At 48.5% G+C, this 13,668-nt stretch overlaps 1 protein-coding gene and 1 pseudogene across 1 annotated transcript in view; both read right to left on the bottom strand.

Moving 5' to 3' along the window:
* The window catches only part of ACOXL (acyl-CoA oxidase like), a 270,737-nt gene that overhangs the window by 236,142 nt on the left and 20,927 nt on the right, over nt 1–13,668 (bottom strand).
* Nucleotides 3,018–13,432, bottom strand: LOC112319399 (ubiquitin-conjugating enzyme E2 L3 pseudogene; annotated as a pseudogene).

Raw genomic sequence — 13,668 nt, 5'->3', positions numbered from 1 at the left:
TTCCCAACCCAGGTGTTCTCCATTCCCAACTGCAGGCTAGATCTCACGGCTTCCTTCCTTAGAAACCATCAGTAGCACCCTGTTACCAACAGAGTAAAATGCAGAATGTTTAGCAAGGCAAGAGAGTCCCTCATCATCTGGTCCAAAACATCTTCCCAGCTGCCTCCAGCTGCCCCAGTCTACGGGAAGGCGACTCTCATGCCTCTCCACCCTAAGGTCTGCTCTTCTCCCAGCCAATCACCTCCAGGTGCTCTAGCAGTTCCTAGCATGGCTTCGGGTCAGAACCCTTACCGTCCTGGGGATCACTTCCAGACTGGCTCCATTGGTCTCCTGTGCCCTCCGTGCCTGCCCAACAGGTCCCGCCAGGCTGGCTTCCACCTGCAGCAGGGCCACCTGGGTTGCTCAGGAGCTCAGCGTGCTCGGGGCACCACCATGACACGGGAGCCTCTGAGGTCCACACTCCTCTTTACTCAGGACTAAAAACCCCAGAAGGGCAGGGACTTGTATCTATATTCTAAACTCCAAAACTTACAATACTGTCGTGCCTTTCATCCCTCTGTAGGTCATATAAAAGATGGGCTTCTGTAAACTAACTCCTCCTTCCCTTTTTAAAACTCTACGCACTTCTAAAATGAAGTACAGGCAGAGAGTATACTTTGCTGCTCAGGGTCAGGCTACAACACTGACGAAGGGTCCTCTAAATTTAGGAGATATTTCATGGCAGTAGAAGGTGTCATTTGGCTGAGAAGATGAGTTCTTTAAAAGAAAAGTCTGGAGTGTACATTGAAACAAAACTTGACTGAGCATCCAAACGCAAGAAAGGGAAAGCACTGAGGCGAACCAGCCCCTTGGCGTCTTACACCATGACAGTTACTTATTCAAGCATGAAAACTGGGACATCATTCTCACAGTGCTAATTAGACAAAGAAATGAGATATGCAAATACTTTTTAAAAGTCTACTCACTACAACATTCTCACCAGATGAAAGTTAATGAAGAAAACACAACCCACTCTGGCGCTGGCACCATCGCCCAGAAGACCTGATCTGGGACATCCCTGGGGACAAAAGTCAACTTTGAGTCTAGGGCCACCCACACAAGCTGGAGACAGACAATTTAGCCCTCAAACTGTCACATGAACCAGGTTGGCTCAAACGTCAGAGGTCACTCAAGCAAGAGGCATGGAAGTTTCCAGAAATGTAAGCTGTTGCACTTTGAGGCCCGCTGTCCAGCACTCCTCCAATGCAGCCTCAAAACGGAGGGTCTTTAGCAAGAGGAGTTTGGTGGGGACTCTCTGGGGTACAACACCGTCCTGCCCCACACACGCTATTTGCTCTTGTCAAGCCACCACAGCTGGGGAGCATCTGTCTTCCCATCTGTAAACCAGGAGACATGATGGAGCTGCTGTGAGCTCTGCGTGAGAACATGCACATTGAGCATCCCGCGCCTGGTCAGCTGTGGGCAGTCAGCAGAGGCCCGTGCCCTCCCTCCTCCTGGGTCTCACTACAGTGAAAATGCCTGTGATGGGCTGGGATGTCCACAGGGCAGATTCCATTCACAGGTATTTACTGAGGGTCCCCCACACATCTAGAGGTGTGTGACACCCCTGCTTTCTGGTAACTGACAGTCTGACAAGCAAACAAGAAGCAGACCACAGTTTCTACCTGGGGCCGCAATAAAGCAGGAGCTGGGAGAGCTCTGCGCGGGAGGGCAGCCCCAAGGGCAGTGGGCTTCCTGGGGAAACAGCAGAACAGATGAATGGAAAACAGAGGGGTCAGAGGGTCATGGGCACAGGAACAGTCTGCCGAGAGCTGAGAGGTGATGAGGCCTATTTGAGGAACTGTGATAAGGTCTATATGGCTGGAGTATGACATCAATTTCTCTCACCCAGGAACAATTCCCCTTAACCCAGCTCCTCCACAGTTTGGGGCAGGGCTGCTCTCTGAAGCTTTCATCCTATTACACAGCTGTCTTTAGAGGATGAGAAACTGTCCCCAAACTTGCGAGTCATCTGCCCAGAATAGCACTTGAGTCACACTGACAATGTCGTCAGACCCATGAGCAACCTGCAAGTGTGAGCCAGGAAGCGAGGGGGCTCTGCAGGAGATAAAGCAAAACAGCCACTGCCCCAACACACACCTGCCTGGACTGAAAATACCCCGGTGTGGGCAAGTTCAAAGTTGTAAAACAAAGGTTTGGGAATACACGTAGGAAATGGAGAATGTTTGCTTTAATTTTTTTTTTTTTAAAGATTCAGATCCAGGGTTCCAGATCAGCCCTTAATACTTTTTAAGTGTCCCCAAATGACTCATATCTGATACCCATGGAGCTGTGACCTACACTGCCTTTTTCCTCCACCTTCATCACTGTACCCATCCATCCATCCACCCATCCTCCCATCTATCCAGCCAGCCTTCCCGCCATCTAACAAGTGCTTAACTAAGTTCCAGTCCCTCTTCAAGGTCGAGAGTGAGAACAGTGACCAAGAAGGCAAAAGTCCTACTCTCTTGAAGGTGATATTCCCAATGACTACCTTCAGAAGCTGGGGACCCTAAGCCACACCAACTTGCCTCTGAGTCTGCTGAGCCGAAAATAAAGGTGGTTCCACAGAAGCCCTCCCTGCCCAGGGCCCACCTTGCGGGCAAGAAGTGCCTGTTCCTCAGTTTACCTTCTCCTGATCCAGCCACCTCTTCAAAGTCAGGTCAAGTCTGACCCAGAGGGCATTTCCTATAATGCAGGCAGGATCACCCCATCCCTGTGTGGCACTCGGGGAGGCCGCATACCCTGCAGGGACGGGGGACTGTGCTTCTCATCGGGCGCATGGCAGCACACACATTGTTTTAGAACATCTTAAATTTTTAATCCTTTCTTTACAGGTTACCTATACCACTTTGATTAAGAAAACTGTAGCAAGTTAGTAACCTCCACCTGCGAACGCCAGGGGGTGGCACGTGTCAATTTTCCACAGAGCCCTGCTCTGAAGGGTCTGAATGCACTTGCCCGGGGCTCCGCTCACACTCGCTGGAGTCAATCGCAGCAGGTTTTAGTCCACAGGTCGCTTTTCCCCACATTTCTCTGTAAACTCCTCACCATTCTTACAGAATTTTTTACAGTCCTTAGAGTATCCTTCAGCTAGGTCAGTCCGAAGCGGGTGCTCGGGCTGGGGGTCGTTCACCGGTGCTATGAGGGACTGGATTACTTGATCGGTCTTGTTTGCCATCTTCCAGTTCTCAGTACTAATTACTGGCAGACAGACCTGACCCTTTTCATCAATGTTGGAGTGAATGATCTCTGTGTTAAATGTGATCTTCAATGGTTTGAATGGGTAGTCTGCTGGAAAGTTGATTTCGATTCTGAGGGCCCCCTTATCCTATGGAGGGTTGTCAGGAACGATAAGCCCTTGCCCAGTCAATAAATTAGCTTCATCAACCTGGATGTTACGGAATTTTTTCATTCCACATTTGCAGATTCCTTCAAGCTCCTTCATCAGCCTCCTGCGGGCCACCACCTTGGCTCTGGTGCTGCTGCCTTCCCAGACACACACATTTTAAATATAAACACCACCACCTCCTACTATGGTCCCTACACTGGGTTTTCTGAGGCACCCCTACGTGGCTGTTTTTTTTCCCTGATGTGTATTTTTTTAATACATTTTATCGATTATGCTATTACAGTTGTCCCATTTCACCGGCTTTATTCCCCTCTGCCCTGCACACTCCCTCCTACCTACTTCCCCCTGCCTTAATTCATGTCCATGGGTTGTACATGTAAGTTCTTTGGCTTCTACATTTCCTATACTATTCTTAACCTCCATTCTCTACCTACCATTTATGCTACTTATTTCCTGTACTTTTTCCCCCATTCTCTCCCTTCCCCTTCCCCACAGCAAAACCTCCATGTGATCTCCATTTCTGTGATTCTGTTCCTGTTCTAGTTGTTTGCTTAGTTTGTTTTTGCTTTTGCATTTGTTTTTGTTTTTAGGTTTGGGTGTTGGTAGTTGAGTTTGTTGTCATTTTACTGTCCATATTTTTTATCTTCTTTTTCTCAGATAAGTATCTTTAATATTTCATATAATAAGGGCTTGGTGATGAGGAACTCCTTTAACTTGACCTTATCTGGGAAGCACTTCATCTGCCCTTCCATTCTAAATGAAAGCTTTGCCAGATAAAATAATCTTGGATGTAAGTCCTTGCCTTTCATGACTCTGAATACTTTTTTCCAGGCCTTTCTTGCCTATAAGTATTCTTTTGAGAAATCAGCTGACAGTCTAATAGGAACTCCTTTGTAGGTAACTGTCTTCTTTTCTCTTGCTGTTTTTGAGATTCATGCCTTATCTTTAATTTTGGGTAATATGATTATGATGTGCCTTGGTGTGTGCTTCCTTGGGTGCAACTTCTTTGGGACTATCTGAGCTTCCTGGACTTCCTGGAAGTCTATTTCCTTTGCCAGATTGGGGAATTTCTCCTTCATTATTTTTTCAAATAAGTTTTCAGTTTCTTGCTCTTCCTCTTCTCCTTCTGGTACACCTTTGATTCGGATGTTGGAACATTTAAAGTTGTCTCAGAGGTTCCTAAGCCCCTCCTCATTTTTTAATATTTTTGTTTCTTCATTCTGTTCTGGTTGAATGTTTATTTCTTCCTTCTGCTCCAAACTGTTGAGTTCCAGTTTCCTTCTCTTCACTGTTGGTTCCCTGTACATTTTCCTTTATTTCACTTTTCATAGCCTTCACTTTTTCCTCTATTTTACAACCATACTCAACCTGCGCATCCTGATTACCAGTGTTTTGAATTCTGCATCTGATAGGCTGGCTATCTCTTCATTGCTTAGTTGTATTTTTTCTGGAACTTTGATCTGTTCTTTCATTTGGGCTTTTTTTTTTGGTCTTGGCATGCCTGTTACATAGTAAGGGGCAGAGCCTTAGGTGTTCACCAGGGCAGGACAACACCTCCCAGGGGCGTTGCTGTGTTGTGGCACTGTATATGGGGAAGGGTCCAAGAGGGAACAATGCCACTTACTCAGCTCTCAGCTGGCTTTCAATCACTTCCGCCACTACCCACAGGCAAATTGGGCCCTTCTGGTACTGATTCCCGGGTGGGTGGGTTTGGGTATGTTCTAGGACCCTGTGGGTCTCTTCTACAAACTCTCCTGTGAGGCTGGGAGTTTTTCTCACTGCCTCAATCCTCATAGGACTTTTCAGTCAGAGGTTTTGAGGCTTTATTTTCCTGTGCCGGAACCCTGGGATACACAGTATGTCTTCCTCCCCAGCTGTTCCTCCCAGTTTATCTGCACACAAATGTGGGACCGCCTGCTCCGCCAGCTGCCATCTCACCTGGTGCGTCATCCGCCACCTTGCCAGGAGTCCTCTCTGTCAGGCTGTCTGTCTGTGCCCCTCCTACCGGTCTGGATGAATGTGTCTTCTTTAACTCCTTGGTTGTTGGACTTCCATACAGTTCAATTGTCTGTCAGCTCTGGTTGGGTTTTGTTTTTAAATTTGTTGTTGTCCTTCTTTTGGTTGTGTGAGGAGGCACAGTGTGTCTACCTACGCCTCCATCTTTGCCAGAAGTTCCCTACCTGGCTTCTGTGCAAATTGAGAAATACCCAGGAAAGAGCAGGCATGAGATAAAATATTACCTTTCTTATTGATTCAAGTCAGGCAAGAGGAAATGGCTGGGGGAAGTAATAGAAGGGCTTGCTAGTACCTAGTACTGCCTTAGACACACTTGCCCAGGCAGTCCCACAGCACTACACAGGGAGGCCTCCCAGGGAGACAGAGCCTTCACTGGGGCCAGTCCTTAATACCAGTTCCTTGAGGAAGGAGGAAGGAGGAAGAAGAAGAGGAAGTCTACAAAAGCCCCAGGTCTTGTTACCAAACTTCCCAGTGAGGTGGCTCACTCTGCAGCCCCTACAACAGAGTGAGTAAAGGGTGGTATAAGCACTTGTTCATTTCAAGGAAAATTTCTATTGATGGAAGCAGAGGAAGTGCCCCCTTCTTAACTCCATGGATAAATTCCAGCCACACAATCATCAAAGCCAGACCTGCTGTCATCCTTGGTCTCTCACATCCAATCAGCCCCCATATGCTCTCCATTCTCTCCCTACAAAGGCGCCATATTCTCTTCCGCACCCCTTCCACATCAGCTATGTCTCATGTCTTTTCTGGACCATTATCATCATCCCTTTGGTTCACAGGCTGGCACTCAATCCACTGAGCCACACCAGCCAGGTTCCATTATCATCATCCCAATTGCCAACACTTCACCACTTTATACTCTACATACCTGCAATGAAAGACTGTCTAAAATGCAGATCGGATCATGTCCTTATATTGCAGGTAATCCTTCCTTCACAGACTGTCTGTGGCTCATGAGTCTTTTTCTGTTACAACATTGGATCACCTTCAGTTTGGTCAGAGTGATGGATAACCACACAACCTCTCAAGCAGCCATCAGCATTCTGGCCGTGTTAAGCCCTCTGTTCATCCACAGTGGGCTGCAGTGCTTCGTCCCGCTGGGTCTTCATGCATGGTCTCCCCTCCATCTAAAATGTTCCTCCCCCACTTTCTTTACCAACTAATTTCTACTTGTCCTTCAAAAGTCATGTAAGGCGTTTGAGGGACTCCACTGGCTTAACCTAACCCTGGTGGCCCTTGGCACCGAACTAACCTCACATTGACAGTCCCGCTTTCCCCCAACCCTTTCTATCCCACTAATCAAACCCAACCGACCCTAGTGTAAAAGTAGATAATTCAGGGAACAGAACTCTGAAAAGCCACCTCCAGTTGTTACCTATAGAGAGGTTACAGGAGCAACTGCATCTAAAAAAGAAAAACATAACCCTATAGAAAAGGGACAGATAAAAGAAAGAGCTCTTGAAAATTAAAAATAATTGTACAAATAAAAATGTGTAATCAGGAAAATATCCAAAACATAGAGCAAATTCTGTTGAGAAATATGAGGGGAAAAAATAAAAGACAATCAAGACAAAAATTCCAACCTCCAAATAATCAGTTGAGAAAACAGAGAAAATGGGAAAAAGAATTATCAAAGACTAGTAGAAAAAATTTCCCAGCATACATAGAGATACTAATTTTCCAATTGAAAGAGCCTACCAAGTACCATGCAGGATAAATGAAATACCAGACCTAGATACGTTATTGAGAAATTTCCATAAACCTAAGACACACAGCTTCAGAAATGAAGTGCAGGGCTTATACAGGGAGCGTTGCAACTTTCCACTGGCAAGCTTCAGGCTTAGAAAACAACCAAGCAACACCTTAGAGTTTTTAAGATTTTCACCTTAGAAGTCGCAGCTGAACTATCAATCAAATGTGACAGCAAAATACAGATCAGTCCATACCTGCAAAGGATCAAAATATGATTCCATATACCTTACAGAGGAAGGTACTTAAGGATAAACTACAACAAAACCAGAGAGAAACTAAGTAAAAGGACAATAGGGGATATAAGAAAGAGTTGAACGGCTCCCAGAAATCCAGTGCAAAATATATTTAGATGATAATTGTTGTACACCAGGCGTAAAAATAATAGACCAAAATTAAAATAAGAAATCAGAAGGCTCCACAAGATCTCCGAGGAGAATTATGCAACAGACAGAATAAGCAAGAAGCTAGAAGCCGTGGTGATAGGGTGATGAAAACGTGTTTCTACTCCCAACAAGAAAACAAGGCAATGGGAAACTGCAGGAGAAACCAAGAAACTCTCCAAAAACACAATAATCTAAGTATCGAGCAAGAAAAATATGATGTGATTTTGAGTAACTTATGGAGTGAGAAGTGATTTCATCTGACCTTGTTCTTCAAGGTGTAAAGGTGCGTGACACCAGACCTGAGCGAAGAAAACAGAGCCCGCACGTTCAGTGTGGTTCCACAGGGAGCGCGGCTTCGCAGCCCTGGCCGCAGCAATGTAACCTGAAGTCCAAGGTTAGACTATGTGTACAGAATGAAATGCAAATGCCTCCGCCTTGGTAAAATAAAAGTCAGTGGCCCAGCCAGCAGAGGTGGGGGCAGACGGAAAGGAGTCAGGGCTGACTGGATAAGAAATGGAGGTTTAAGAGTGTTTATAGGAACTGCGGCAATCCCTGGGAGAGTTAGAAACGATAATGTAAAAATCAAAACTTGTGAGGGGAGAAAACTGGAAGAGGGGACAGAGGTGGGGTGCCACGTCAGTGAACTTAGCTCTCATCTCTCATAGCAGAGATACGGAAGTGTCTCGACCTAATAAACAGGAGTGGTAACACGCAAATATTCCACTGACCATCGTTTTGCTTCTCTTCTTAGCGTCTACAGGGGAATGTGGAGACAAATCTAAACAACCCAGTTAATTTATTAAGTTTAAGGAAGTGTGAATTTTTTGACTTAACTAAATTTCATTTTGGTGGGCAAAGGTATTCAAAATTATTCTATTGGAGTGGGCTCAAAGCTGAACACACTCATTAAATGTTCACTATAAACAAACATTTTCCCCATAAAAGAACAGTGAATATGAAGGCTGGACCAGCCCCCTCCCGTCCCCCTCCTGCTCCCAGCACACAGAGGCTCAGGACCACAGTGACACAGGGCTATCAAAGTCAACACTGCCACTCAAAACAAAATCAGACCCCAGGTCACAGCGGGGAAAGCCTGGGTGTTGGCCTAGTGGCTAACCATTTGATATTTTCAAAACCCCAGTTTGGGTGGAATCTTCATAGTTTGAGTGTAGACAGCAAAGTTTTCAAATCTTTGGTTTGTTTGCTTTGGTCTGGTTTGGTTTAGTTCGGTTAACCAGAGCAAATGCAACTGCGCGCCAAACAGTCCAGGAGTGCCGGCAAGTGGGGTCTGAGCCGGACTCAAAGAACCGCTGACTGGGGAATTACAAAAGCAGCCCCAGGGTGGGCTGGGGCCCCAGCACCGGCCCGTGTGGTGTGTAACCCAGGACTCCTCCACCCCTTCCTTTATATTACTTCCTTTCCTCGTCTTGGAATGGGAATCATGACAGAACCTGTGTCACAGGGATGCTCTGATGACGAAGAGTGATGGTGTGGCCCTGGCCGCGTAGCCTAGTTGCTTGGTGTTGTCTAGTGAACCAAAAGCTTGCAGACTCGATCCCCCTCAGCCTGTATGAAAGGTAACTGATAGAGGTTTGTCTCTCCCTCTTTCTCTCTCTCTCCACCCCCCTTCCTCTCTTTCCTTTAAAAAAAAAAAAAAACAATAAAAACATATCCTAAAGTAAGGATTTTTAAAAAGGGGTGACGATGTGTAAAGTGCTCAGACCAGACCTCTGATACAGGGACCACTCAGTACAAGTCAGGTATGAGCTGGCTGTGGCGCGAGCTGCCGTTGCCTTCCTCCGCGGGAAACAGCTCATCTGCAGGAGCAAAGGGACGGAGTAACAAGATGTGGAGAGAGCAAAGGGATGGGGACCTGTAGAGCACCCGCACTACGTGGAATATCAAGTTTCGGGGAAAGCTCCTAAGGACAGCAATCCGGCCATTAATCACCCACATCTGACCTTCTGGGCAGCACAGGCAATACGCCCCAAAGGCGAGCAGCAGGGCTTCCGAGGAGAGATGAAGCGCCTCACAGCTCTAGCCTGGCAGCCTTTCCGCCTGGCCCAGGTGAGCAAGCTGCTGGAGCCAACAAAGGCAAGCCCCCGCCCCAAGCAGGGCCCAGGCCCAGGACAACCAGAAAGCAGTCTACACTGGCAAAAGCATCACTCCCTCCCTCACAGCTGCCATGGCCACAGCCCAGGGTTTGAAGAGACCGGGGTTTCCTACAGCCTTGCTCGTGCTCTGATGACTTGGTTGAAGGAAGCTCTGTTCCTTGAAACGCTGTCACAGCCACAGACATTGAACATTTCTGGGCCACATCAAATGGGAGGGATCCCCAAAACTCTCCTCTCCTACAGCACAGAACTACTCCGCAAACTGCGCTCTCAGGCCATCCATCTGCAAACGTGGCCCGGACACCTCATTCACTGGAGAAGGGCTGGATGCCAACGCCAGGTCTCTGCGCCAGAGAAACCCAGAGGCCTCGTTCAGGAACGTTTCCATGCGAGATGTGCACTGGACTGTAATCTCAGTGGTCCCTTCCAACCATGAAAACCCCATGAATCCCTCTTTACAAAGTATTCTTCTCAACACCACCACTTTCCCCTCCTGCCAGCAAAACCCCGGAGAATTCCTCACCCAGGAAGCCCTCGCAGGGCTGCAGATCTCAGTCACTGGGCACACCCTGAAGCGCGCACCTGCCCCAAGCCATCTCTGCCCACCGGCCGGTGTCTTGTGGAAGGAAAGCATTCAACACATGCTCACAGACTTGAGGTAAATTAAACTTGCAGATTCTTTCAAATCTCCATTCCGAACAGTCATGTCATGTGAAATGTCCACTACAAATAGTTACCTGTGACTGTGCTGGATCTTAAGCTCTTTGGTCTTTGGAGAGTAAGGCAACAGACATCTCTTTTTAACAATAAATGTTTAGATTGCAGTAAGGAAAAATAATCTACAAGTCATTATTGGTATTTGCTACCCTCTGGTGGTCAAACCTGTTTCTACACCAGAAAACTGGAAACGGTATGTACTTCACAGGTGGTCCCCCTGAGGATCATCCAAGCCAAAGCCTTCATCCTCTGGGACCTCCCCAGCCTCCGAGAAAGTCCTGCTGCTCTGCTTCGTGTGTGCGTGCGCGCGCGCATGCGTACACCAAAGAAAGAATAATGTCAGCCAGAGTAGAAGGGCATGGCTGTGCCAACCTGTTTCCTCGGAGCACACATACTGCATCCAAAGAGGCGAACCTGCGTCCGACGCAGGATGAGCCTCCATGAGAACAGCTAACCGGCCGCGTCACAAGTGTCACAGAATAAACGTCAGTCTTTGCCTCGTTGATTTCGATGATGCACACCCTCGAGTACCAACATTTTCAAAACATTACTCCTGGGAACCATACCCTCCCTCACTCCACCCTTCATTACGCCTACTGTTTGGGGAGCAGAGGCCTCACTGTGCTCGTTATCAGAGGATTTTCATTTCCCTCCAGCCGCGTGCGCCCCCGCCCCCACACTGAGCCCTGGTGTGGACGAGGTCCTAACTAGGCAGGAGGGCCGGGCTCTGGAGGGCGGGGGATGCCTCTGGCTTCTCCTTACCCAGTCCTGCCTGGGGAGTTTTTCTAAAACATGGTGTCCATCAGGTAGGTAACTGCTTTTCTCTAGAACATTCCACAGCTCCTCTTTCACTACTGAATCAGACAGGATCTCATCACCATTACGTTCACAGGCCTCATAGCGGGACAGGTGGACGGGGGTATGGGAGGTGGATGGACAGGTGGACGGGAGAGTAAAAACATTTCCACGATACTTAGTGCTCCGTTAGGCCCTGCACAGAGACTAAGTATAAACACAGGATATCTGCCCCCTAAACGTTCTGTTAATAATTATAAAAATTAGACCAATCTAAATGACAAGAAGAGATGAACATAAAATGATTCCAAAAGAGAATAAAAGTAGCTGACCTCCTAACAAGAATTAGACAGCCCCCTGATAGTGTTACCATGGCAGCCATAGAAGTTGAGACTATTAATTGAAGGGGGCTGAGTGAGCTTCGACACAGGTGGAATGTCACTCTGACACGAGCTGGCCGTCCCCCCCCAACCAGCGACTGAAGCGCACAGACATGCGCTGCAAAGCAGATGCCGGAGCCGACAGCAGCGTGAGAACTCTGATGTTGGGGACCTCTCTGGGGATGAGTCAGAGTCTGGGCGATGGGAAGTTCCGGAGCAAGACCAGAGGACAGCAGACACATGCAGCCCCCCACCCACCGGGGCAGTGCGGGCCCCAGTTACTGCACCACCACCTGTCGTGCACAGGGCCACCGCTGACTCGGAAGCACCCTTAGATGCCCCGGCCTCCTCTTCTTTGTTGTTCTCAATTCTCCGTGAACGCTTACAGTCAGGTCTTCGAAAGGTCATCTACCACCTTCCCAACCCCTTATTCATATCCAACAATGCTCGCTGTCAGAAAAGGCTGTGTGTCTATCACAAGTTCTGAATACCCCACTGAAGACCAATTTCTTCCCTTTGCTCTCAGCCCCGAGAGTTGGGAAGAGTTGCCCACCATCTTACACACTGCAACATTTTTTGACTCAGAAGTACGGTCTTCCAATCCCTCTTCTCTCACGGCCACGTGTCCCTCACTGAGCCCCAGGAGGACAGCCACATGGCACAGACCCCACTGCTCCCCGTCCCACACCTGTGGCCGACCATGACCACTGCCTCTCTCGGCTGCATCTACACTCCACCTCATGCGTCTCCACCCTCAGCTCCAAGCAGCTACAACCATCGAGAGGTGAGCCTGTGTTATAAACACTATTCGTTATCCTCACAATCTTGCTATACCTGAAAATTACATAAACGTCCACATCGCTTGTAATGACGGTAACAGCCTATAGGAACGGACAATTTACTTTATGCAGGCACTGGTACTGTACAAGCCCCTTACACAGGTACTGACTCACTCGGACCTTCCAGCAGTGTTATGAGGAAGTGCTGTCATTGTTTTCAGAGGTAGGGGAGGTGCGTGGAAGGCCCGGGCCATGCAGAGGCAGGATGTAAATCCAGACAGGCTGGTTCAGAGTCCGCGCAATTAATGGCCTCGCTACAGAGGCTACAGCAGGCACACATTCCATCATTTTCCACGCATGCCGATCCCTGGTGTCATCTGGACCACACCAGCTGTGGCACCCTCCCTTGGCCTGGCTCAGCACCGGTGCCGGGGTGAGGTGGTGAAGAGGAGCATGGCTTCTACCAGCTGCACTCCTGGTGGCTGCCGTGTGAGGTGCCTCCTGACCTCAGGACTCACTGGCTGGCTCAGGGCCTCCTGGGACCCAAAGATGGGACTCAGGCTTCTGCAGCTCATTCACACATGCCCGGCACCTCCTGCTTCTACACAGTCACGTGCTGGGCTGGCTCCCTCTGCTCCTACTTAATTCTATTCTATCTTTCAACAATATCTGCATGTCCGTCTTATCTACACACAACACGGGGCCATCTACTCCCTTAGCAAGGACCACCAGGACCAACAGCTACATGTTCAGTGCCCCTCTGCGGCAAAGCCCTGTACTTCCTCATGCCTCAGTTTCCTCGGATATAAGATACATGGATATACCAATTGAAATGAGTCAACCACACCTGTAGAACACGTATGGCTTATATTAAGGGCTCAGTAAATACTATCTCCTCCTAACACTGGTGGTGGTGGTGGGGATGAGACACATTAACTCACAAAATTTTCACAATGTTTCCACAAGATGGCTATTTCCCCCCCTCATTTTTAGCAATGAGAAAACTACAGCTAAGAGAAATAGAAATTGAGCCTCCAGTCCGCTTACCATAGTGTTGCACCACGCACAGCAGCAGACCCTGAGCCTGTCCCTGGGGGGCCATTGTCGTGAGGCCTCCTTCCTGCCCAGTGGTGGCCTCCCTGACAGAACAGACACACGAAGGCTCAGCGTCTGCCCTCTGCAGGGTGTTCCCTGCCCTGGGAGGCCGAAGGCCCTTCCTGCCGCCCCCAGATCCCTCTGGCCAACTCCCCAGACCCAGAGGTGGTATGAGCCTCCCCTCACCACCGTGACCCCACCTGGCGCACAGCAGACTCGCCAAAAACCAGTGAGACAAGAAAA

The sequence above is a fragment of the Desmodus rotundus genome, chromosome 5 (assembly GCF_022682495.2).
Source record: "Desmodus rotundus isolate HL8 chromosome 5, HLdesRot8A.1, whole genome shotgun sequence".
Lineage (NCBI taxonomy): Eukaryota > Metazoa > Chordata > Mammalia > Chiroptera > Phyllostomidae > Desmodus > Desmodus rotundus.
Note: the sequence above shows the minus strand (reverse complement) of the source record. Positions and strands in the feature narration are given on the sequence as shown.